Source organism: Podarcis erhardii (assembly GCF_964252035.2).
Source record: "Podarcis erhardii genome assembly, chromosome: 14".
Classification (NCBI taxonomy): domain Eukaryota; kingdom Metazoa; phylum Chordata; class Lepidosauria; order Squamata; family Lacertidae; genus Podarcis; species Podarcis erhardii.
Genome location: NC_138503.1, coordinates 12498589 through 12524604, shown reverse-complemented (window position 1 = coordinate 12524604; position 26016 = coordinate 12498589). Strand labels below are relative to the sequence as shown.

Below are 26016 nucleotides of genomic sequence, written 5' to 3'. Positions count from 1 at the left end.
CCAGTGAGGTAGGTCCGTCTTTCCATTGTCTGATAAATGGGGAATGCAGACTCAGAAATGTCTCTCTAGCAGGGTCATCTGCAAGATGTCAGGACTCAGAGCGAGATTCAGCTGCAAAACTGCAGCTGATAGACTCAAATTCCCTGTACCTGGAGCTGAGCTGAAACCTTCCCTCCCCTAGCCCCTTCACACACATTTCCAACAAACTCTCAAACACCTCTGCATATATTTAGGCACCATGTGAAGACATTCCTCTTCAGCCAAACCTTTGGTTGATTAAACAATCTATTACCTTTTCATTGTATCCGTGGTGAGGAGGTGTTGTTGTTCTTGCCGCCATTATGTTATGTATTTTGCAATGTTCTACTGCATGGCTAATGGGACGTGGGTGGCGCTGTGGGTTAAACCACAGAGCCTAGGACTTGCCGATCAGAAGGTCGGCGGTTCGAATCCCCACGACGGGGTGAGCTCCCGTTGCTCGGTCCCTGCTCCTGCCAACCTAGCAGTTCAGAAGCACAACAAAGTGCAAGTAGATAAATAGGTACCGCTCTGGTGGGAAGGTAAACGGCGTTTCCGTGCGCTGCTCTGGTTCGCCAGAAGCGGCTTGGTCATGCTGGCCACATGACCCGGAAGCTGTACGCCGGCTCCCTCGGCCAATAAAGCGAGATGAGCGCCGCAACCCCAGAGTCGGTCACAACTAGACCTAATGGTCAGGGATCCCTTTACCTTTTTACTGCATGGCTAGGCAAACTAAGGCCCAGGGGCCAGATCCGGCCCAATTGCCTTCTAAAGTAGAATGTGTCTTTTTATTTAAAATGCATCTCTGGGTTATTCGTGGGGCATAGGGATTCATTCATCCCCCCCCCCTCAAAATATAGTCCGCCCCCCCCCCCACATGGTCTGAGGGACAGTGGACTGGCCCCCTGCTGAAAAAGTTTGCTGACCCCTGTCTACTGTAAAACACCCTATGATCTTCAAATGAAGGGCAGTATATACATTTAATTACAATTAATCCAGCATGTGGCAACTAGACTGGTGACTTGGCTGTCGAGACCATATAACACTGATACTGGAAGACCTACATTGGCTCCCTGGATGTTGCCAAGCACAATTCAAAGTGTTGGTGCTGACCTTGAAAGCCCTAAATGATCTCAGCCCAGTATACCTCTCCAACCCCATTGTTTAGCCCGGACACTGAGGTCCAGCTCCGAGGGCCTTCTGGCAGTTCCTTCACTGCAAGAAGTGAGGTTACAGAGAACCAGGCAGAGGGCCTTTTCGATGGTGGCGCCCACCCTGTGGAATGCCCTCCCATCAGATGGCAAGGAAATGAACAACCATCTGACTTTTAGAAGACATCTGAAGGCAGTCTTGTTTAGGGAAGTTTTTAACGTTTTATAGTGGTTTTAATATTCTGTTGGGAGCTGCTCAGAGTGGCTGGGGAAACCCAGCCAGATGGGCAGGGTATAAATGATAAATTATATTATTATTATCATCAGTGTTTTTTTCTGGGGGGATGCAGGAGTACACATACCTCTAAATGTTTTGTGAATCTTTGAACTTTTGTCCATTTGTGTTTATTTTTCCTGATTTGAACTATAAAATGGTGATTTTCTTGAGTCAAAATGAGAGAACCCCTAAACATTTTTTTAGACAAAGCACTGATGATGATGATGATAATGATGATTGTCAGGGGTTCAGGGAGAGAGGCGCAGATGAGGGAGGAGACAGAGAGCGAGGGGGAAGGATTCCAGGGTGACGAGGAAGAGGACGACAATGACCCAAGATTGTCCATGAGTCCGTCCAGTGAATCGGAGGACTCCCAAAAGGGAGCCCCTCTGGTCAAGCCAAGGGGAGCCAGAGGGGGAAGCAGTCAGGAGCAGGGAAACGAAGGGGGAACCCCCAGTGGGAGTTGGGGATCGGGACCGGCTGCTCCGCCGGAACGGAGTGAAGGGGGTGGAGTGACCAGTGTGTCAGAAAGAGCAGAACAGGAAGCAGAGAGGGGAAGGAGATCAGGGCAAGACGTCCTGCCGGAAGGGGAGGAAAGTAGTATCGAGGGCAGTGTAACTGTCAAAGGGAAGGTCAGGAGCAACGTACGCGCGCCAAGTTCAAAATGGGAGGCGCGCGGAAGTGAAGAGAGTCCTGGGGAGGAGCCTGGTCCCAAAGCCCGAAGGAGGGGGGAGGAGGCGCCAGAGGATTCAGCCTCTGGGGAATCCCGAAGGGAGAGAACACAGGGGGGCAGAAAGACCCTGCGGAAAAGGAAAGAGAGGAAGAGGTGGACCAGTACAAGCCTCTTAAACTGGTGTAGAGGCGGGACTGACTCAGAGGGGACTTCAGCGGTCTAAGCGTAACAGACGTAGAGTCACGGAGCTCGGCTGTGAAGCTAAGAATGTTCTTCAATAAAAACTTTTGTACATAAGCCGGAGTGGACTTTGGTCTCTTGTGAGCTGGGACCACGGGTGACTCTGACAATGATGATGATACTTAAAGTTGCCTTCCTATCCATTTTTTCCTTGTTTCAGCTTCCCTGTTTACTTTTCTGCAGTGCGGTTCTATGGATCCAGAAATGGCTCTGTAAGCAACACAAGGATTTTGGAATGACTCGTCTCCAATGTTTTCTCCTAAAACCTTGCCCTTGAAATACTTTCCATCAACTGGCTATTGCAAATGGCTTCTCCATGCCTCATTGTCTACTGGTGTTGGATTCACAGTCGTGCCTAATGATGAATGAAGAAATGAAGCAGATGGTCCCCTGGTTACTGTCCAATGTCTCTATCTTTTACCAGGGGGAGAAAGGCGCTTACTCAATTTTTCTCTTCATGATTGCACACAGTCTCCCCAAAGAAAAGAGAGAAAAGGCCTGGTCACAGATGGCTTCCCCCCCCCCCTTTCACTTTTGAGTCAATATTTGTACTTTTGTCTGCATGCTATGAAGCAAGCAAAACAAACAGAAATAGCTGTAGTTTCCTGCTTATCAATAGGTCAGTTGTGGCATACCCAGAATCCCAATGCAAGCTCCCTTGAGCTGTCTTTTGATATCCAGCTGATATCAAGACAACCTGTCTGAAGACGAGATCCAATAGTACTCCCTTAGCAGCTCACATCTTAGCCTTTTGTTTTTACAAACAGAGGATGACAAAGCCAAATTGATATTGCCATCAGCATTGCAGGCAGTTTTTCTGATGCGCAGGATTCCCCACTGGGAAGCGAAACAAACAAAAATACCCCTATGTTCATTTGCAGCCCAATCCCATGCATGTTTTATGAGAAAAGTTATCCTGCTTAATTCATTGGAGTTTACTGTGAGGTAAGGATGAATCATAGAAACATAAAATTGTAGGGGTGCGGGTGGCGCTGTGGGTTAAACCACAGAGCCTAGGACTTGCCGATCAGAAGGTCAGTGGTTCAAATCACTGCGACGGGGTGAGCTCCCGTTGCTCAGTCCCTGCTCCTGCCAACCTAGCAGTTCGAAAGCATATTGAAGTGCAAGTAGATAAATAGGTCCCGCTCCGGCAGGAAGGTAAACAGCGTTTCCGTGCGCTGCCCTGGTTCGCCAAAAGTGGCTTAGTCATGCTGGCCACATGACCCAGAAGCTGTACGCTGGCTCCCTCAGACAATAAAGCGAGATGAGCACCACAACCCCAGAGTTGGTCACGACTGGACCTAATGGTCAGGGGTCCCTTTACCTTTACCTTTAAGGATGAATCATAGAAACATAAAATTGCAGAGTTGGAAGGGACCCAGAAAGTCATCTAGTGCAACTCCCTGTGATCTGTCATTTTTATTTCTTTTGGTTTCCCATTTTTTCCCATCTTAAGTTCAGCTCTCCACATTTCTGCAGCAATTTTGCATTTTTCAAAAATTCATCGGCATTTCAATGCGATTTTTGCAAGCAATTTGCCCTAACATAGTGAATATTTGTATGAATGCGTTTTTTTATACACACGTTTCCCATAATATTCAGTTTTCTGTATACATTGTTTGGCCAGAGAACCGCGTCACAAAATTTGGTGAAATATGAGTTTCAAAGTGTGGCTGTATTTTGATTCACACAATGATTCAAAAAGTGCAAATTTAAGTAGTTTCTCATTAAAATGCAAACCAAAGCCCATTCCCCCCCCCCCCCATCCCTACTTCCAGGTAAGTTCACATTCAACTTAAGCCTTAAAAACATCAGAAGAGCATTCGGGATCAGGCAAGTGGCCCATCTAGTCCAGCATCCTGTTATCACAGTGGCCAAACAGATGACTGTGGACCACCCCAAAATAGGACCCAAGCACTAGAGCATTCTCCTCTCCCGTGGTTGTCAGCAGCTGGTATTCAGAAACGTTATTGCCTCCAGCCATGGAGGCAGAATACAGCTATCATGGCTAGTTGCTTTAGCTACGTTACAACTGCGTTCAACATGAGATGAGGATGTGTTACCATACAGATTGAACTGCTTCAAAAGGGTGCCCATTCGAACACTGCTAGCCCTGATCAGAGGCAGGACCCACCTCTCTGTAAAGAAGTGTATGGTGAATCCAAGCTCTTCAGGTCAAGATCTCAACCAGAAATTTTTCAGCACAATTGTCTACTCAGAAGTAAGTTCCACTAAGTTGACTGGGGCTTACACCCAGGTAAGTGAGCAGAGGATTGCTGCCTTAAACTGTTAATGCGGGATGTGGGGAGCAGGGGCGCCAGTGGGGAGGGGAACGGATGGAGAACTCTTGACTCCTTTGTGATTGCAATCAGGCTGCCAGCTGAAAGAGACGGCTGATTTTAAAACACCCTGCATTAACCAGCCGACATTATGAGAGCAAAACAGTACACATATGGTGTACTGATAGCACAGTAGCGACAAGTGGGAAAGTTAAAGAAAAAAGTCAAACTTTCAACTGATCATTACGAGGGGGGTCAGGGGTGAAAGAGGACGTGAAATCATCTTGATTGGTGACTGGTGACTGGGAGCGGCCGCCGAGACCATATAACACCGGTCTTGAAAGACCTACATTGGCTCCCAGTATGTTTCCGAGCACAATTCAAAGTGTTGGTGCTGACCTTTAAAGCCCTAAACGGCCTCGGTCCAGTATACCTGAAGGAGCGTCTCCACCCCCATCATTCTGCCCGGACGCTGAGGTCCAGCGCCGAGGGCCTTCTGGCGGTTCCCTCATTGCGAGAAACAAAGCTACAGGGAACCAGGCAGAGGGCCTTCTCGGTAGTGGCGCCCGCCCTGTGGAATGCCCTTCCAGCAGATGTCAAAGCGATAAACAACTACCTGACATTCAGAAGACATCTTAAGGCAGCCCTGTTCAGGGAAGTTTTTAACGTGTGATATTTTACTGTATTTTGGTTTTTATGGAAGCCGCCCAGAGTGGCTGGAGGCCCAGCCAGATGGGCGGGGTATAAATAATAAATTATTATTATTATTATTATTATTATTATTATTATTATTATTATTATCTTCCTTCTTTCACATTTTCAGAGGCAGGTAACCTCAAGCTAAAGGGCTGAATTTGGCCCTTTACGCCACTCTCTCTAGCTTTCTCTGGCCCCTGGTACTCTCTCCACAACATGCCACACCCCGTGCCTTGCCACAACTCTCGCTCCCCCTCCTTTGCACATTCTGTGACAGACACCCTCACTGAAGATGGATACTGGATAATGTTTCGGATGTATTATAAAGGGACAGATCTTCATGCTCTCAACTAAGGGGGGGGGAAGTAAGGCAATAATAACTTGCCAAATTTAGCCTTCTGCAGACTGTGTTTCTAGAACCTCTAAAATGTCAACTCGGTGTGTTTTCAACATAAAGAAGGCAAAGTCAATGCTAGGAATTATAAGGAAGGAAAATAATAAAACAGCAAGTAGCATCATGCTATTATATAAACCCACAGTGTCTTGACTTTTCAAATATTGTGTGCTGGTCTTTGTGGCTCCTTCTCAGAATGCACATCATTGAGCAAAAGAAGGATAAGAAAAGGACAACTGAAATGAATCAAGGTTGCAAAGTTTACCTCTCTTACTGCTGGCCAAAGCACCCCTGAAATGGTGTGCTGGGGTGGGGATGATAGAAGAGTTGGGTTTCAAGTGTTGAGCTCAGGCCAATCTTTGTGTATACAGTGCAGTGGAGGCTTAAATATGTTTTTGGAGAGGTTGTTCAGAAGGCCAGGGTAATGTGCAAGCAACTGATGCTAAAACTCGGTCTTAAAAGAGGCTTGTGGGGGATCTCAAAATGTGTTTAGATGAGCTGGCATGCTGACCAATGAGAGGAGGTTAAAATGAAGGACTTGGAAAGTGGCTTGGATAAAATCGAAGTAGGTGCACTTGGGGAGGTGATTCAGGAGAAAAGACCCAGGAAATACAATACAGAGGGTTCTGGTAAGAGGTAGATGGGGGTATGTAAACAAATGCAGATAAGTCATCTGAAAGGTTTGTCCTCCTGAATGGATTTACCTATCAAGAATGATGACCCCTGAAAACAAAATGGAGTCAATCATCTCATCCTTACCTGAGCCTATCAGGTATTCTTTCAGAAAGTAGAGGCAGTTAACTGTCTCCACTGAGTGTAAAGAATATCCACCCAAATCTACTGAATCACTAGCAGAAACACAGATGCAACCAGGTCACCACAGCTCATGAGGAAACTCAGGAAATCACTTTTCTTTGTCCTCCCTTGGGATTGGCAATTATTATCACCTCTCTTCTTTATCTGATATTTGCCTCTCTTATCTCCCTAATCTTGCTGTCTCTCAACCCTCATGTAGTCCAAACAGACTTCATTTGCATTTGAGCTTTCCGCCCCCCTTCCTCCTTGTGTGTTTAGGCTTCCACTGAATCTTCCCTAGTTCCTTTGGGCAATCTTTCTGCCTCCATCTATTTTTATCTCTGTGCTGGTTAAGAATCAACTTATGGTCCACCTTACGTGGCGTTGAGCGGCCTGTACAACATGTAAGAACTAACCATCTTGCTATATTTCTGCACCGAAGCTTCAAGCCATTATATTCCCAAAGCCCATCCTTTTGTGTTAATATATATCTTAATTATAGAGATGTCAGCAAGTGAGCAAGTCACCACTAATGTTTCTATAATGGCAGTAAAGCTGTGCAATAACTGCAGTGACCTGCAACCATCTCCAGATTAAAGATTTCCAAATTCGTACTTTTGTGAACACGGGTATAAAAATACGGGTTCATGTGTATGTGTGAATAGATCCATTGATAGAATCCCTCCCAGAATTGTTGTTGTTGTTTAGTCGTTTAGTCGTGCCCGACTCTTCGTGACCCCCTGGACCAGAGCACACCAGGCACTCCTGTCTTCCACTGCCTCCCGCAGTTTGGTCAAACTCATGCTGGTAGCTTCGAGAACACTGTCCAACCATCTCATCCTCTATCGTCCCCTTCTCCTTGTGCCCTCCATCTTCCCCAACATCAGGGTCTTTTCCAGGGAGTCTTCTCTTCTCATGAGGTGGCCAAAGTATTGGGGCCTCAGCTTCAGGATCTGTCCTTCCAGTGAGCACTCAGGGCTGATTTCCTTCAGAATGGAGAGGTTTGATCTTCTTGCAGTCCATGGGACTCTCACGAGTCTCCTCCAGCACCATAATTCAAAAGCATCAATTCTTCGGCGATCAGCCTTCTTTATGGTCCAGCTCTCACTTCCATACATCACTACTCTCTCCCAGAATACGAACCTGATAAAAGGTGTTGATTTCTTTAACCAATAAGCCAATTCCAAGAGGAGTGTATTCTAGACAATGCCTCCTTAGAAGAAATCCTTGGTTCTCTCTCTTGTTTTTCTTCTTTGAGCTCTACACAAGAAAAAGCAGAAAAAAGGATCACCGATCAGAGCATGCTGCTGCCTTTAGATGGAAACTGCTGATGGCAAAAATATGGTTCACTTGCTAAAGTATATTGAGATGGGACAGGAGGAAATGAGAAACGTGTCACCTGTCTTTCCCTTGAACCACTTGGCGTTTCACAAATCTCTCTCCATGTCTTATTTACTACATTGCTCTTTCTTGCTTTTGTTTTCCCTGATGGGGAGACATTTCTAGGTTTGCTTTAAGAATGTCAAAATAATTCAGTTGGAACCGAGAACAACAGGGTGGCAAGCAAGAGTGTCTTGATGAATTGATTATTGGAGTAATTGATAAAAGTTCTTAGATTTCCCCAGTGGAGCAGTAAGATTAGAAAATCTATCTGGAGATTGGAAGGGGAAATAATCATTTTCAACTCCCACCTGCCCCCTCCTACATTTGCTCACCTTTGGCATTAGCTAGCAAATTTACTGAGTGGACAGTCCCAGGGAAATGACAGAGAGAGGTCTGTCATAGTCAGAAAATTTAACAAAATAAAATAAAAGGTTTTCTTACAGGGTGACCTAGAGTTCCCTATGTCAATCAAGAGTAATTCCACAACAGACACCAGGGAAGCTAGTCTTAAACTTGCAGAAATGAGGCCTTTCTTTTCCAGTCCTATAGAGTTCGTCTCAACTCTACCAAAGTCAATAATAAGCTTCTCATTAATTTTAAACAGATCATGGTTGTGCTCTGACATTCTTAGAACCTGAAGGCACAAGCGTGTTGATTCCCAATAAACAAGGGCCTGCACCCTTTGAATTTGCCACTTAGTTTCAGATTATATATGGATAACCTGTTTCATATGCAATGCTTTCAACTGAAACATTAAAGACTAGAAACTTAATAACTTCATGGTAGCAGTATACCAGTGGGAAGATGCATGGATAAAAAATAAATTAATTACCATGATATTGAAGAAATTAAACAAGAATTTGTATATCTGAGCAAACACTGCTGAACTCAGGCATTTTCATGAATTGCACCAGGTTTCCCCAAACTGTTGCTCTCAATATATTTTGGGCTACAATTCCCATAATCCCTAACCATTGGGCCATGCTGGCTGAGGCTGATGTTATGGAGGGCAACAGATTAGGTAAGGCTGATCTACACACAACAAGGTGTATGTCTTTGTGGAATCCATGTGCTTATAACTCTATGCGCATTGGATTCTCTACATAGGTGCATTCCATGCTGCCATACAACTGAACCACCCCAGCCCCAATGTGCATTTCCTCTATAAGACTCACTTTTTCCCTCCTAAAAAGTACGGGGAAATGTGTGCGCGTCTTATGGAGCGAATGCAGGCTGCACAGCTATCCCAGAAACCAGAACAGCGAGAGGGATCACCGCACAGCGCTCCCTCTCGCTGTTCTAGCTTCTGGATTAGCCAGGCGCAACCTCTTCAGGGCAGCGGGGAGCCTTGATCCTGCTGCCCTGAAGAGGCTGTGCAGCTCTTGGGGGCTTTTCTGGGAGGTGGGGGAAGGGACAGAGCGCACAGCTGTGTCCCTTTCCCCACCTCCCGGAAAAGCCCCCAAGAGCCGCGCTCCCTTTAAAGAGAAGCGCAGAGCGTGTGTGCGGATCTTGGGGGCTTTTTCCCGAGGAGGAAGAAGGGCAACCCATCAGTCATGGGCTACCCTTCTCCCTCCTCAGGGAAAAGCCTGCAAGCGCCACACACATGCTCCACATGGCTCATGAAAGGGAGCACTGAGCAGAGCCTGGGATGCATACAGGCTCTGCTCAGCGCTCTGTTTAAAGAATATTTTTTCCCCTCTAAAAACTAGGTGCGTCTTATGGTCAGGTGCGTCTTATGGGACGAAAAATATGGTATTTCCTTTAGACATATCATGAGAATGTGCCTTCTGTCAAGGCTCCTGTTGTTATTTTTTTATGCAATTGAAATATTTGTGTCCCACTTTTCCACCACTTCGCTCTTCAGGAGATGGGGGAGGAATTTGGCTCAGTTCACATTTGTATTGGCAAATCATGGAAGACCATGATTTTTGAAGGGGTTTAGGAGGTACGCAACCATGCTTCAAGTTCCTGTGGATTGTGTAGCCTTTAAGTAGTTAATTCTCTTTCTGTCTTGTTTTTCTAGGCAATATCATTCTCTCACAGTTAATTAAACACTGAGATGTGTGGAATTTTAATCTCCAGATAAGCCTTAACAGAGTCCCACAATGGCACATTGGATAGGACACACCTGCTAGTCTTAATATAAATGTTGTCAAGGCCACTGGTGTGGTACATGTAACCCTATAAATCCCAAGAACACCTCTGTCGGTCAGAACTTTAATGCAGCTGGCATGGAGCTGCACACTGGTTCTACAGAGACATATCCATGTCCATTCAGAGGAGTTCCCAGCAGCCAAAGGAAGAGATATAAGTCCTCTGCCTTTGCTCTCCTTTGCTTTGACACAACCTATTAATAACACAACCTATTAATAACACAGCCTATTAATAAAACCTGTTTAGTAAAGAACAGACCCATTGTGCTTTGTTGCCTTGTTTGGATGCAAAAGGAACCTCTGTCCCTTTTGGCAGAAGAGCATAGCAGTAGGAACCCACCCAATTCACACTTCCTGAAAGAAGGAATACACGAACCAAAACTTAGCTAGCCTTCAAAACTGGACTGCAGTTCTCCAATCTAGTGTGAATAAAGAGGTATATATTTGGGCAAACATGCATACATTAAGGAAAATTGAACACACACAAAAGCATTGCATATGGGGGAACTGTTTGCTATAATGTGTGTATTAGGCAAAATCCCATGCAAAAGTGTGGATATTAGGCATGCTTAAAGGCTAACAAATTCTCACAGGGACTTTTAAAAAAAAAAGCAAACTGATGTGAAAATGTATAGAACTAAACTTGGAAAAATAAGAAACTAAGAGAAGGGGAAACTCACAGAATTATCTGTCCCTTGGCTTACAACCTAATTCTAAAGCAGAATTAGTTACCAGCAACAAAATAAATTTAACCATCAACCTTTTTTAAAAAATCCCACCCAAATAAATATGCACTCAGCAGATATGAGTTCATTCCTTGCCAATCCTTTAAATACCCTTGTCACTGTTTCCTCCTTAGAGGCTGTACGGTAGTGGCTGGTTTCCATGGGGATTGGTAGGGTGGAAAATGGGGAGTCCAACAGTAGGTGGCGCTAGAGCCAATGATAGGCAGAGCCAAGTACTTCTAGTTTTGTCCCCATCCTCCTCCCTGCTAAGGATTACAAGGTAAACACTGAGACTAAGGAGAAGGAAGTCAACAGTCAGTGCCACCTCCTGGACCGGATGGAATGAAGAAGGCAGGAAGGCAGGAGTTGGTTGAGTGCAGATGGAGGTTGGTGGGGCAGTGCCCCATTTGTCAAAACAGACTACCAGTAGCACATGTGCATGTGCTTCCATGATTTTTAGAGCTCCTCCAGGCAACCAGTTTATCATTGAGCACACTTCCTGATTTGCTTGCACAAGGCTTAAGGGGAGGTTAGATTACATCCAACCTTTGCTGAGCATTAGTTCTGATCTGTTTACAGAATATGTACACATCTTGCTGTGAAACTTGCATTCACCCCACTCTTTTCAAGTTATTTCCCCGTTATGGACGCATACACTCATATATACATAAACACCTGCACCCATCTTTTTTTAGCACTTTCCATTTTTTAAAGAATATTATTATTAATGTCATTTCTGTAGTTATTTAGAATTATTATAGAGTTATACATACACATGCATGCAAACACCCACCCACCTATAGATATTTAAACCCCAAACAATTTAGATAAAAAAAATCATTTATGGCAGCAAACTGTCTATCCTTCTTTCTATGATACTGTGTGGGTGAGTGAGGAGAGAGAGAGAGAGAGAGAGAGAGAGAGAGAGAGAGAGAGAGAGAGAGAGTTGGGATCCATTTCTTTATTTCATCTCTAGCAATCTTATAAGGAAGCAGAATCTCAGTTAACTTTCTATATTCTAATTGTTTCCCCAATTTCCCCAATTAATTTCAGCATCTTTTGTCTTCTGTTCTTTCACCATGTTTTAGCATACAGTATCTTTGCAATTTGTCACTATGTGCTAGACCTGTGTTTGGCATTTCCTTTGTACTCTTGTTCCCTTGTGTATAATTTAAAAAGCCCAGCAGTGGTTCTGCATTTATTCCCCATCACTTTCCTAACTGCAAAATGTCATTTAAACAAACAAACAAACCCAACTGGATTTGTTGCCCTAGGGTAACAGAATACTTTAATTGCACAAAGCTAAACTTCCAGTGTGCACTTGAACTTCTTCTACAAGATAGTGACAGCCTAGAAGCACCTTACATTTCACTCCCTGCCTCCATATAGGAATCTGGGGGCTTCTGCCCCATCTCACTCCATTCATAAACACCCCCCCCCATAAACCAACTGCTTTGCCAAACGCTCCTCCCTTTAGATTTCACCTATCACCTCCCAACTCACCCTAACCTCCTCCCAGCTTGCCACAATCCTCACCCCCTTTTAAATGAGGAGGTGGCACTTAAGAGAGCAGTTTTCTGATGCACCACATTCCCACAGCTGCATTTAACTGGGGTGGGGTACTTCACAGAGTAGCTTGTGAAGCACCTAGCTCCCTCTGTTAACCACTGCTGCAGAGCAGTTTAACAGAGGAGACAGGTGCTTCAAAGAGCAGTTTTTCAAACCACTCTGTGAAGCACCTCCCACCTCCATTAAACCTCACTGCAGCCACATTAACAGAGTGGGGAGATGCAGCCGCACAAACTGTGGCATGACAACAACCTTATATTTTTATGTATACAGGCAGAAAAAGTTCGTGTGTAATCAGTCCAAATTTCGACCACGACCAAGGATCAATTCAAAGGCTTGTTTCAGGGTTCACTGAACCCATCCATATTCAGCTCACAAAATCAACCTTAGCTGACCTCCTTTGCCTAGGAAAGAGTAATATATCTGCCTTGTTTGCCTTCTAGCTGCATGACTCAGACATTCAGAGCAGGAGGATTTGTTAACAACTGTCAATCTTCGAGAAAGGCCACTGGCATGCATTGATAGTGGCAAGCCTGATCTTGAGCTGTACTGAGCCTGTTCCTTAAGAGAAGGTTCTTCAAAAGATATCAGAAGATTGAAAGGACAGTCATTCTTCCACAGGAAGAAAGATACCCACCTTTGTGCTTTCTAGCATTGCTAATGTCAAGAAACAGAAAGCATGCAGGTATACTCAGAAGTTTCACAGTACTAGGCAGAACTCTTTTGGCCTCTGATATCATCTGACCATTGATGTTCTGGTGGCTGCAATACTGACATTTTCAGGGATGATGCCTGAATCCACCGAGATCCAGCTAGCACCTTCCTCCTCTTGTACCAAGGTGATATCAGGCCTCATCAGAAACCCTCCTGCTTTTTGATGCAATGCGCAGTATTGCTGTTCCAGTTATCTCTGCTGTCTCAGCTTCTGCACATTGGGTGGAAAATCTGAAGCTGGACCCTACATGTGCTCATCTGAATATGCATTGGCTTCTTCACATCATCATTAAAAGAGGCTTTAGAAACTGGCTTCAAATGTGGATTGGACAAATTCATGGAGAATAAGGCTTTCAATGGCTACTAGCCAAATATGACGATGCTCTTGGTGACAGTGATGCTTCTGAACACAAGTTGCTGGAAAGGACAGGAGGACAGAGTGCTCTCGTGCTTTGGTCCTGCTTGAAGGTTTCTCACAGGGGTCTTGTTGGCCACTGTGGAAACAGGATGCTGAGTTTGATGGGCCATTGGCCTGATCCAGCAGGCTCTTTGTATGTCCTTATCATCAGAAGGTCCATATAATTAAAGCTATGGTTTCCCAGTAGTGATGTATGGGAGTGAGAACTGGACGATAAAGAAGGCTGATCACTGAAGAATTGATGGTTTTGAATTATGGTGCTGGAGGAGACTCTTGAGAGTCTCCTCCAAGAAGATCAAACCTCTCCATTCTGAAGGAAATCAGCCCTGAGTGCTCACTGGAAGGACAGATCGTGAAGCTGAGGCTCCAATACTTTGGCCACCTCATGAGAAGAGAAGACTCCCTGGAAAAGACCCTGATGTTGGGAAAGATGGAGGGCACAAGGAGAAGGGGACGATAGAGGATGAGATGGTTGGACAGTGTTCTCGAAGCTACCAGCATGAGTTTGACCAAATACAGGAGGCAGTGGAAGACAGGAGTGCCTGGCGTGCTCTGGCCATGGGGTCACGAAGAGTCGGACACGACTAAATGACTAAACAACAACAAACAACAAATCATCAGAAGCCCTGCACTATCAGGGCTCCAAATCACACATGGGAGCTCCAAACTTTCCTTCCTTAAGGGTGGTATTCATCAGGACCACTGCAAAAGAAGGAAGGGTTCACACACACACACACACACACACACACACACACACACCCTACTAGCCCAGAGATGGAAAGAAGAGACAATCCCGACCAGGGAAGAATGGCAAACCAAATGGATGGACTATGCTGAAATGGCAAAACTAACTGGGGAGCTCAGGAACCAAGAAGACAAGAATTTTTTTAAATAATGGGAGTTACAGATAGGTAGCCGTGTTGGTCTGCCATAGTCAAAACAAAATAAAAAAATTCTTTCCAGTAGCGCCTTAAAGACCAACTAAGTTAGTTCTAGGTATGAGCTTTCGTGTGCATGCACACTTCTGAAGAAACCCTCCTGCTTTTTGTTACCTAGAACTAGAACTAGAACTTTGTTACCTAGAACTAACACTTCTGAAGAAGTGTGCATGCACACGAAAGCTCATACCTAGAACTAATTTAGTTGGTCTTTAAGGTGCTACTGGAAAGAATTTTTTTATTTTGTTTTTAAAATAATGGGAAACGTTTACAATGTACATACAAAATTATTGTAAGCAGGTTAAAACATTAGCAGGATTTAAACACACTTGTAATTAACAGAATGTATAGAATACCTAGGAAGATAAAAAAAAAATTGGAGAAGTATTGATATGCCGTTGAAAATAGGATTAACAGGATCCATGGAAGGGATAGGGGGAAGTCAGGCGATTCAGAGTAATCTTAATAATTAGATTTGGAGTTGGTTTTGTTGCATGTTTATGTTTTTTGAAAATCAAATAAATTATTTCAACACACACACACACACACACCTCCCCATGTGTCGTTTTTGCAGCCCTGATTCCCACCATCACTGGGTGGGGACGGGACGCCTAGAGATGTTAAATGCATGTACACATTTAAAATTGCATCTACTTCAATCCAGAAATGGTCCCTCTTTACTAATTTGCAGCTTTGCTTTTGGGGGAACTTAGAGCTTTGAAAATGTGTGTGGTGCAGATTGTGTATTGCTACCTTACAGGGTAACTACACTTTGTTTTTGATTCATGGCAAATAAGGCTTTTTCTCCCCACCCCTGCCACATAGCCCCAATTTAATTATAATTCAGGATTCAGAACTGCCTTGTGCAAACCACCTCCTTTTTTATGTATGTATGCCTTTTCCATAATTAATAACAAACTTCCTAGCCCATCGGCTGACAGAAAAGCATTCCAGGCCTGTCAGGTTCCGAGTGATAATGCCCTACTCCACAATGCCATATGAAAAGCTGTCCTTTGGGGTTCAGAAATATACAATGTGCATGGCTTCAATGTGTGAAGATAAGATTAAAGTACAAAGGAGGCAATTAAATTCTTAGATCATATTTATAAAGGTATTTCTGATGTTTACTGCGGCCTTATCACTGGCCGCAATATTGAGCAGACTTTTCCTGATTTAGAACAGAAGCAACAAATTAAGGGGGAGGAGGAATTCAAACAGTAATTGTGGACATTGGGATCAGTAGGGTAGAAGGCAGGGAGGAAAACAGCAGGGGGAGCTATAACCAATGACAGGCAGTACCAGAGCCAATGACAGGCAGAGGCAACTTATTCTGCTCTTGTCCCCATCTCCCTCCCAGCTGAGTTCCACAATGGCAACACAGAAGTTGAAGAGGAGGAAACTAGTAGCCAGGATAGTTGTAAGAAGGCAAGCAAATGGGGGCCGGCTGAGGTTGGTGGGGCAGTGCCCTATTGGCCCCAATGGTACACAGCATAATCCAGATTTGTTTAAGCATCTTGTCCTGGTGTGATAAAAAAAGAGCGAAAATCTGCAAAAAGTGTGTTTTGAAAATCAGAGCCAATTAAGAAAACAGATTTGCATATAAACAAATCAAAGTGGACCATTCTCCCTTGAATTTCCTGGTCTCTTAAGAAAACTCTGGCCTTGCTGAGGGATGCACTATGTACCATTTCTTATTTATTTTCCATGCCGATCACATTAATTTACCCTCCTTGGTCCATTCTTGCTGTAATTAACCAAGAGAGACACCCTTTAATGGGAAACAGAACCTCTCCAAAATTAATCAAGCTAATTAGTGCTAAACAATTGGAAACCATTGCATATTTATGTCAACGCTTGCCCAGAGGACTCCAGAGAATTTAAGTTCCCATTTTGCCCAGGGAACCAGGCAAAGACAACAAGATGAATTCAGATGAAATATGCCATAATGCAGCCTACGCCTTCGTGGAGGAGGGCTCATGGATGCGAAGATGCATCAGTAATGACCATCACTGTTGTCCATTTCAGAATCTGTATCAATGCGTCGAGAACCTTGTGTGGGCACCAAATGTGGGCCTCTAGACTTCTCTGTCTGACTTTCTCCAGGTCTTCCCAGGCCACACAACCTATCGCCAGGCCACAGCCCTCCCCGGCCCTACATCATAACATCCTTCAATGCTGGAGCATTGAACTCTAATCATGCCTCTTGCTTGCTTGGGTAGAAATTACCAAACTCTACAAAGGTAACATTTATTTCTCCACCCGCTTTTGCCTCTGGCCACTCCCACCACCAGCATATGTCCCTCAGAAGGTTGCACAGAAGAGAACATGAAAAAGGCTCCGAACGCCCCTAACGAAACATAATCCCTGCCAGTTTTATAGTGGGAGTAGATTGCAGTCTCTTGAAGTATCTGAAGAAGTGTGCATGCACATGAAAGCTTATACAGTGGTACCTCGGGTTAAGTACTTAATTCGTTCCGGAGGTCCGTTCTTAACCTGAAACTGTTCTTAACCTGAAGCACCACTTTAGCTAGTGGGGCCTCCTGCTGCTGCCGCGCCGCAGGAGCACGATTTCTGTTCTCATCCTGAAGCAAAGTTCTTAACCCGAGGTAATATTTCTGGGTTAGCAGAGTCTGTAACCTAAAGTGTATGTAACCTGAAGCATATGTAACCCGAGGTACCACAGTACCTGGAACAAACTTAGTTGGTCTCTAAGGAGCTACTGGACTATTTTTATTTATTTATTTATACTGCGTCAGACCAACACGCCTACCTACCTGAATCTAGTCTCTTGAAAGTTGGACATGCCTTAAACATATAGGGCAGATGGGGCCAGAGAGGAGCAGAAAGTGACAGATTTGTCATCATTAATACAAGTATTTTGTGTATGCAGGATGGGGAGAGCTAGGAATTATATAAGTAATTTCTGCATGTCTCTGTACACTTCCTGGGGGAGGGGACAAGCCAGTTTGTAAAGGCGCAGTGCGGGATTTTGTTCTTGCTTCCCATCTCTCCTTCCTTGAGAGCCTTAATAAAAATCTTACATTACAATATGGATTTTAAACTGCAAAACACTGCGGAGACTTGAAGGTAGGCGGGCGCAGAACAACCCTACATGAAAATGTGACATTTGTTACTATCTGTGTAATGCTTCCTTTCCTTTATGACTCATCTCTTCCGGGTTTGTTGACAAAGGGAACGTAGAAAATTATCAGCAGCCGAAAACCATACACTGAAGCTGCAGGAGGACTCGATGTTGCCAGCCAGCATGAACATTTTTGCCTGTTAAGCAATCAGAATGCTTGTCAACTTCGGGATCTGACTGGTGCAATGAGGGTAGGAGAGATTTTAGGTTACAAACCCCAGCTGAGATTTACAACTGTAGCCTTTTGCAGAAGTCCGCTTTTTTTCACTCAGTGAGGGAAGAATGTGGGGCAGGGGTTGTTACTGGGTTTTCTTCAATTAGCCTTAGCACTCAATATGTTTTAGGCAGTTTGTGCTTGGTCACAGCAACAGCAGGCACCGGGGGACCCACAACAATAAGAGTCCACAGGTCTTAGCTTTACACATGCATAGAAATTAAGCCGTGTAACAAGCAGAGGCTACAATTAGGTAACTAGGCAACGACCTTATCAGAAGAGAAAAAGTAACCAGGCCAATGGTGCTGCAGTAAAACTGCTAGCACATCTGCCCACACACCTTGAGCATGACTCAGTGTGCCCAAGCAGGACTTCCTATGAAGTTGAGCCAGTGGCATATCATGGGTTGCCAGTGGCCAGGGCAAGGCAAGAATTGGATTGTGGACTGTGTGCTGTGCTTGGAAGGTGTTAAGAGGAGCGGCCAGAGGGGTGCCTCTCCACCACCCAAGAAGTAGCCTCCAAGGCAGGGCTGCTCTGTCTAACAGGCCTCATGGCTGCTCTCAAGCACAGTAGTGCATGTGTGTGACCCCCATCCATTTTTCCTCACTCAGGGCCTCCCTGCATGTTTACCTGCATCTTTCGTCTTTGCTATGGCTTTGTTTATATGAGGGTCACGCAGAGTGAGGGAAACGGACGGAGTACATTCAATTGCCTAACAGTGTCTGCATCACTCAGGAGATCACAGCCACAGAGATAAGAGAAGAAGAGCTGCTCCATGGTCTGCAGAGGTCACTTTCTGGTTCATATGGAGAAGCCATTTTCAGTGGAGCCCAGCAACAGAAGAGGAGGAGGAGGAGGAGTTTGGACTTAATATCCCGTCTTTCACTCCCCTTAAGGAGTCTCAAAGCGGCTCACAATCTCCTTTCCCTTCCTCCCCCACAACAAACACTCTGTGAGGTGAGTGGGGCTGAGAGACTTCAGAGAAGTGTGACTAGCCCAAGGTCACCCAGCAGCTGCATGTAGAGGAGAGGGGAAGCGAACCCGGTTCACCAGATTACGAGTCCACCGCTCTTAACCACTACACCACACAGCTGTATTGAGGCAGCACCAAGGGTAGGAATTTTGCACCCTTAAGAATTTTGCGCCTGGGACAACCACCCCTGTGCCTTCCCCCATGCTATGCCACTGGGTTGAGCTTCTTCTTCAGTCCTGCCTCCTGACTTGTTCAAAAACTCTGTCCTTGCCCCTAACTCTTTGATGGCTTCTCGATCTTGCCCCCTGGTTTTGCCTTTGCCTTTTATCAATTTTTAGCCTATCGTTTACTTCAATGAGCATTTTAATATTTTAAATAGCTGTTTTTAACTTTTTTTTACTGATAATGTTAGAGTTTTATTCCTTTTGTAAACCACTTTGAGGAATATATATATAAATTTTATATATAAATTTTATGAAATGGTATATAAATTTTATGAAATGAAATGAAATAAATAAAATCCAAAATGTGTCCCCAAATATGGGTGACTCCTCAGCCAAGCCTTGACATCTGTTCTGGAAAAATATGGATGGGTTAGAAAGAGCTTTTTCATTCATTGTCATGTGTAGAGCTGAATTGCATGGTCCATGCATTGCCCCAGAAAGATAATCTGAAAGGAATTAATCGTATCATAGAACAATAGAGTGAACTTAACCTCCACCTGCTTGCTAGAATTAATATAATGGCACTGGAGGAAACGGTCGCTGATTATGGCTCCGTCTATTCACACAAGCTTGTTACATGGATTATGTAAGTCAAGATGGGGGGTTTCTCGATCGATCCCAGTAAAAGCTCATTTCACAGTGAGAATCCATTCCCTTTGGGCTCATAAAGCTTCACTCATAAAACTCAGAGTGCTTTCTTTGCTTTTTCCTGACTCTGTAATATGAATGTTAAAAAGCTATGTTGGCTAGAATGCACTTCTCATTTCAAAATGGCTCCCCCTTCCCCTTTCCACACTACATTAACAGCATTTATGAAAACAGTGGGAGAGGCACTTCAGGGTGCTTTCAGTGCTATGTGTGAAAATGCACAAAACCTTCGCCATCCATAATCCTTTTTATCTCATTCGCTTTCTTGACAGCTCAGTTTGGGCAGCAGGGGTTGAAAGAGTCCACTCGGTGGAGCCAGGGCTCCACTGAGATATGAACTCAAGGCAGTGTTGGCATGACAGTTCAGGGGGAGAGGCTTCCCCTCACTGGTAGACCACCTTTCTCCCTCTGAAGGAGGAGGAGGAGGAGAAGGCGGAGAAGGATCAATACAGGCGTCTACCAGACAGGATGAATCTCCTGCCATAGTCCAGGCTATCCAGCAGCTTGGGAAACTTGCACCCTATTGCTCAAGAGAAGAGAGGGTGAAACTGTCAATTTTCTCTCTCTTCCCTCTCATCTTACATTCAGTTCTCCAAATTTCCCCACTGCTTAGCTCCCCACACCACAAACACATCATCCTAATACAGTGGTACCTTGGTTCTCGAACGGCTTAGCTGTTGAACAAATCGACTCCTGAATGCCGCAAACCCAGAAGCGTTCCAGTTTGCAAATGTTTTTCAGAAGCCAAACATCCGATGCAGCTTCCTGTTGAGTGCAGGAAGCTCCTGCAGCCAATCAGAAGCCATGCCTTGGTTTTTGAATGGTTTCGGGAGCTGAACGGACTCCTGGAATGGATTAAGTTCAAGAGCCAAGGTACCACTGTACACAGAAGCTTGTAGGCAATTTTGCATTATATACAGATTTTTGCAAAGTGATTTCCGCCAGCAGAATGCATTTCAATGCTATTTTCACTAATATATGGTTTAGCCTATTATATGCATTTTTGTACTTGGCTGGAGAATTGCACTGTGAAATTTGGAGAATTTGCAGGGGTGGCTGTGTCCTAATTCACGTATTGTTTCAGAAAGCTTAGGGCCCTCGTATTTATGGGACCGCCTCTCCTGGTATGCCCCGCAGAGGACCTTAGGGTCCATGAATAATCACAGTTTAGAGGTCCAGGGCCCTAAGGAAGTGAGATTATCCTCCACCAGGGCCAGGGCCTTCTCAGTGATGGCTCTGACCTGGTGGAATGCTCTGTCCCATGAGACTAGGGCCCTTCAAGATTCAACTTCCTTTCACCGGGCCTATAAGACAGAGCTATTCCACCTCGCTTTCAATTTGAACTTTGCCTGATCTTTTATTCCCCTTCCTTCCCTCCCCCTCCCCTTTTTATGAAGATTACCCACACTAATTCTCCCCTGGTCTCCTCGCTGGCCCAAAAAGGACTAATTTAGCCAGCTAGCCCTGGTGATCATTTAAAGTTTATTGGATGGATTTTCCCCCCGAATTGATTTTTGAATTCTGAAATTACTGTTATTTACTTTTCATACTGTATTTTATGCTGTTTTTTGTTGCATCAATTAAGTGGTTTTTTTTATTTGTTGTTAGCCACCCTGAGCCTGGTTTTCTGAACCGGGAAGGGCGGGGTATAAATAAAAAAAATTATTATTTATTATAATCTTGTATGTCCACCTTTAAATGCAAATGGAATTGAATTCTCCTGTCATGCCTCCCTTCTTCAGCCCGGCACTAGGAATTCTGAACAGCACTTCAAACTACAGGTCCCATATCCCAGCAATTTACCGATGAAACCAGATGAAACTCCTGCACATCTGTGATACTTACCCTTCCACCAAGCATCACCACTGGTGCCTCCCATTCTTTACCTCCTGTTGGACACTATATTCCTGTCCTTTAGAATGACGTGCCTTGCACTGGCTTCTAAAGAAAGTTATGATGGTAAGTGGATCATAGCAGTTACCTTAAGAAGGAAAGAAAAAACTGGAGAATGTTCAATATAATTTGCAATTTTACAATGGATCTGATTGTGCTTCCTGAATAGCTGCAGGATGGCACATGGCATAAGAAAAGCACTGAATGAAACAGCTGCACCAGCAGCCATTCCCAGAGCCATTACTGGTAAATTAAAATGGCGGTGAATACTCAAGACACATGGCCAAGTGATAGATCTAAATCAAATGGATGCTGGCATCAGTCCCAGTGGGAACTGACGTTTGCTCCACTATTTTGTGTTTGGCGACAACTGAGGAGAAGGAGCAAAAGCCTACAGCCAAGAAGGGGAAGCTGTGGCCCTTTGGATGCTGTTGGGCTCCAACTCCCATCACATGCCCCGCAAGTATCCTGGAAAATATAGGACATCCTGAGGAGATTTCACCCCTCCCATATCCAAGAATCTCCTGACGAGTCTGCTGATTCTCCAGAGAGGAGGAGCAGTGTTTTGCTTTCTACTTATTCAGCTCCAGCACCAAGTCAGTCAGTCAGTCAGTCAGTGTGTTGGAGAGAGAGAGAGACTGAGTGTTAGAGATCGTGTGTAGAGATAAGGTTGCTGCTAAGAGCAGCTGCAGACACTCAGTGCAGCATTCATTTATGCTTAGACCTATTTAGCTCTGTATATAGTTTTGTATTATAGTTGTAGTTATAGAATAAAAGAAGATATTCTACAGAGCTGCTCTCTGAGTCGTTTATACACTGCCAGACTCTGCTATACTCTGCTGTGCGACGACTGTATTGTGGAAGTGAATCCGGTGCTCACAACTCTAAGCTGTGAGTCCACAGCACTTTGACCTGTTCCTGTGTAGAAGGTGGTCTCTGGAAGTGCTACCCAGCTTGCCTAGCCCAGTCAGGGTTGAAGTGCATGAGTCCAGTTGGTGACACTGGCTCAAAGGCGATGCTGACACATCCTGCTTTGTCACATGAGAGCACGGCAGCCATTTTGGGTGCTGTGATCTCACGTGATTTCATACTAAGTTCTCACCCAGATAAAAGCACATTTCCCCCCTAAAAAAAGAGCTTTTTTTCAGGGCTTCAATCTCTCATGGTGCCCCAAAGCATGCATTTTTGGGCACCGTGTGAACACAGCTCTGAAAAAACACATCTTTTGGGCTCTGTGATCTCGCACAGGAGCATGGACAGAAAGGTGTGCTTCCTAGTTTTGGGGTGCAAGATGTTGGAGGTTGTGCCATCAGTACCAGCCAACATGGACAAGGATCAAGGATGAGAAGAGTCACAAGCCAGAGGCATCTGCAGGGTGACACGTTCCCCATCCCTGAGCTGCAGCATCCCTGATTGCTAGCCATCCATCCTCTGCTTGGATGCCTCTGAGCCAATGTGGTGTAGTGGTTAAGAGCGATGGACTTGTAATCTGGGGAACCGGGTTCATGTCTCCGCTCCTCCACATGCAGCTGCTGGGTGACCTTGGGCTAGTCACACTTCTTTGAAGTCTCTCAGCCCCACTCACCTCACAGTTTGTTGTGGGGGAGAAAGGGAAAGGAGAATGTTAGCCGCTTTGAGACTCCTTTGGGTAGCGATAAAGCGGGATATCAAATCCAAACCGCAGCAGAGCCCGCCATGTCCTACACAGTTGAGCACTCCCACATCTAAGCCCAGCAGCCCCCACAAGTCTCTTAGCTCCTGCTATTGAGCAGGCAAGCGCTGCAAGTTCTGTGCATTAACAATCATAAAAACCATTTCAGGATGAGAGAGGAAAAACCCAACATGAAAAAGTGCCCGACGGTCTATTATAGGTACTCAGTTTTAATAAAGATTATTTGTCCCAGCTCCGCATCCAACGTACATCTGACAGGCCATCTGCTCATCCAATGCTCTTGAAAGTTTGATTTGAAAGCATCATTCCAGCACTGATTTAGAAACATGCCCTCCAGAGGAACTGAATGCATATTGTATGATATATGGCAACAATTATGTTCGGTATAATTGTGTACCGTACTGTACCCAACAGGCTGTTAACCTGTTAATTCCCCCCACACACACTTCCATGCATAGCGGGTAAATAAATGCTGTCGACCATTATCTTGGGGAAAGTTGCAAATCAATAGGACCCTTTTACTTTATGCTTATGGGATCTTGGCGTTTTCATATGCTAGATAATTGGATCATTAGCATTTGTGATAAAACTGCACTTGGAACCTGTGATCTTGTACCATATGCACTCTTAGCTGGCAAGTTTTGCTAGATTGTCAATAGTAAAAAAAGTCATAATCTACTGGCCAACCAGACTGTTGGGTAGAGAGGATAGATCAGCTATTAGGTGAAAGTTAATGCAAGTGGGCTTATTTGTTCAATAGACTGATGCACTTGCAGGGGCAATCTGGCATTATTTATGAAGGATTACTTCTGTTTTGTTGGTGCAGAATTTGGTGCAAAATATGTATTTTAAAGCTCTTCCCAGGATAGACTCTTTGATGTATTGGTGTCAGAGACTGTGCTGAGGAGGGCTGCACAGAGGAGGAATGGTGGGGGCCACCCCTCCCCCTGCTCCTGCTCCTGAATCTTCCCAGGAGCAGGAGGGCAGTATAGATTTGGAACAGTGGTTCACAGAGGGACATAGTTCAGAAGGCAGAAGCTGGGAAATGCTGGATGGGGAATAGCTAGGAGAAGAAACACTGGAAGGGAGAGGGTTAACAGATTCGCAGTCATTGGACAGCATTCCTCCAATCCCCCCAAAGTCACAAAGAGCTCACAAAGTCTCAGAACAGAACACGCTGTTGAATATTGCAGAGCATACACAGACTGTCCAGATGCAGTCGGTTGCAAGCTGGCAGGATGAAGCAGGAACAAGACTCTGCTACAGTGGTACCTCAGGTTAAGTACTTAATTTGTTCCGGAGGTCCGTTCTTAACCTGAAACTGTTCTTAACCTGAAGCACCACTTTAGCTAATGGGGCCTCCTGCTGCCACTGCACGATTTCTGTTCTCATCCTGAAGCAAAGTTCTTAACCCGAGGTACTATTTCTGGGTTAGCGGAGTCTGTAACCTGAAGCGTATGTAACCCAGGGTACCACTGTACAGGATACAGGCTCGGATCGTAACTCTTTGAACAAACTCCAACTAACTCTCAAACAACCACTGACCAACCAACCAACACACAAGCAGGAAGTCATGAGTCATCATGCCTTTATGGGTGACCTTGTCCAATAGCAGAGTTGTATCCAAGGTTCCATCTCTCTTTTTTTTAAAAAAAAAAGAATTTTATTAAGTTTTTCAATAGTTATATAAAAGCAAAATAAAACAATAATAAAACACAGACAAAGAAAAACAAAACAAAAAAGAACAGGTATAATTTCATTCCCTTTTTTTCTTATACCTTACTTTCCCGACTTCCCCATACCTCCCCTCTCTGTATTCCAATTTCTATTATGTTAATTCAGCAAATCCTTCCCCTTAACTTCATTTAAATTTTTAACCCTTCTTTTCTTGTTACTTATCCAGTTCAGCTGGAAACCACACAGTTTCTAAGCCAACGCCATTCTAACACTCATTAATTTTGCAGTATTTCTTAAGATAGTCCTTAAATTTCTTCCAATCTTCTTCTGCTGTCTCTCTCCCCTGGTCTCGGATTCTGCCCGTTATTTCTGCCAGTCCCATGTAGTCTATCACCTTCATCTGCCATTCTTCCAAGGTGGGTAGATCTTGTGTCTTCCAATACTTTGCGATGAGTATTCTTGCTGCTGTTGTAGCATACATAAAAAATGTTCTGTCCTTCTTTGACACCGTTTGGCCGACAATACCCAAGAGAAAGGCCTCTGGTTTCTTCAGAAAGGTATATTTAAATACCTTTTTCAATTCATTATATATCATTTCCCAGAACGCCTTAATCTTAGGGCACGTCCACCAAAGGTGAAAAAAGGTACCTTCATTTTCTTTACATTTCCAACATTTATTATCAGGCAAGTGGTAAATTTTTGCAAGCTTGACTGGGGTCATGTACCATCTGTAAATCATTTTCATAATATTTTCTCTTAAGGCATTACATCTCTCTAGGCAGAATAACTCCCTCTGCTCAGTCTTCCTGGCCTTTGGCCAACTCCTTAATTGCTTCTGTGGGAAGCTACATGTAGGCAAAGTCCCAACAAATGCAGAGGGTACAAGCTCAGATTACAAGACATAGGAGTGATGTAGATTAATAGGGATGGAGGGGTGTAATCCTTAACTGGGAGCATCACCATTTCTAGAACAAGTGTTCTTTGTTCTCTCTCTGGGATTTTAAAAGTTTCTAACTGGTAAAATGTTCATTTCTTTGATCTTCTTATCTACTGCCACGGAGGGAGGAAGCCAATTCCCCGAAGCCTGACAATTGGTTGCACAATAATATAATCATTTCAAGGTAACCTACAGCCGCAATCCTAACTCACC

The 26016-nt window shown here is 44.5% G+C and overlaps 1 long non-coding RNA gene across 1 annotated transcript in view; it reads right to left on the bottom strand.

Moving 5' to 3' along the window:
• LOC309329000 overlaps positions 1–26016 on the bottom strand; it is a 59402-nt gene that overhangs the window by 8405 nt on the left and 24981 nt on the right. Inside the window, exon 2 of the long non-coding RNA XR_014151002.1 lies at positions 7667–7783. This is a non-coding gene — a long non-coding RNA (uncharacterized lncRNA). The remainder of the gene's footprint in view (positions 1–7666; positions 7784–26016) is intronic.